This window comes from Otolemur garnettii, unplaced genomic scaffold, assembly GCF_000181295.1.
Source record: "Otolemur garnettii isolate 467f Iridium unplaced genomic scaffold, OtoGar3 scaffold00539, whole genome shotgun sequence".
In the NCBI taxonomy this organism is placed as follows: domain Eukaryota; kingdom Metazoa; phylum Chordata; class Mammalia; order Primates; family Galagidae; genus Otolemur; species Otolemur garnettii.
Window position 1 is genome coordinate 6,815 of NW_003852934.1, and position 1,307 is coordinate 8,121.

Genomic DNA, 1,307 nt, shown 5'->3' on the forward strand with positions numbered 1-1,307 from the left:
CTGGGGATTCGAACCCGCCACCTTAGGTGTACGTGGCTGGCGCCTTAGCCGGTTGAGCTATAGGCGCTGAGCCGGCAGGCTATTTCTTGTTGCAGTTGTCACTATTGTTTAGCTGGCCCAGGCTGGGTTTGAACCCACCAGCCTTGGTGTATGTGGCTGGCGCCGTAATCACTGCGCTATAGGCGCCAAACCTACACTATAAATTTTTTAGAAACTCAAATAATAGTGGCTCACGCCTGTAATCCTGGCACTCTGGGAGGCCAAGGCAGGTGGATCACCTGAGCTCACAGGTTCAAGACTAGCCTGAGAAAGAGCAAGACCCTATACCTAAATAGCTGGGCACTGTGGTAGACACCTGTAGTCCCAGCTACTCAGGAAGCTGAGGCAAGAGAATCACTTGAGCTTACGAATTTGAAGTTACTGTGAACTATGACACCAAGGCACTCTACAGGAGAAGACAAAGTGAGACTCTGTCTCAAAAAGAAAAAATCAAATAACATAAAAAGGTCTGAAATAATAGACACCCAAAGTGTCAGTGGCAGAGGTTCTGGGTGGTATAGATGTTCTTTATGTTCTTTTTGCTTATCTATGTTTTCTAACTTCCTGAAAATAATAATGCATATATTATAATCTGGAAAACTAATCTTGGCTCAGTACCTATAGTTCAAGCAGCTAAGGCACCAGCCACATACACTGGAGCTGGTAGATTCAAATCCAGCCCAGGCCCACCAAACAACGACAACTATACCCAGAAAATAGCCAGGCATTGTGGGGGGTGCCTGTAGTCCCAGCTATTTGGGAGGCTGAGACAAGAGAATCGCTTAAGCCCAAGAGTTTGAGGTTGCTGTGAGCAGTGACGCCACAGTGCTCCACCCAAGGTGACAGCTTGAGACTCTGTCTCAAAAAAACAAACAAACAGGGCGGCGTCTGTGGCTCAAAGGAGTAGGGCATCAGCCCCATATGCCAGAGGTGGAGGGTTCAAACGGGGCCCTGGCCAAAAACTGTAAAAAAAAAAAAAAAAACTAATCTTAACGAGAAAGTTTACAATGAATATCTAAGTACTATTACTAAACACTGTGGGAGGGCCCAGGGAGAGAATTTTCAGTAAATCAACTGATTTCTGAAAATCACTAGCAAACAATCCAAAGACAGGGCAGAAACTGCTAAGTAGAGAAGGTAGAAGGAAATGGTAGACACATGAAGAACATAAACCACTTACTCATGCAATTCAGCCATGTCAACTTCTAATAAAATAAAACAAGTTATTTTCTTAATTGAAAAGGTCTGCAGGAGGCCAGGAAGAATAA

The 1,307-nt window shown here is 44.7% G+C and overlaps 1 protein-coding gene across 1 annotated transcript in view; it reads right to left on the bottom strand.

The window, feature by feature from the left end:
• LOC100953976 (structural maintenance of chromosomes flexible hinge domain-containing protein 1-like) overlaps positions 1–1,307 on the bottom strand; it is a 21,641-nt gene that overhangs the window by 6,265 nt on the left and 14,069 nt on the right. The gene's annotated exons all lie outside the window — the stretch shown is intronic.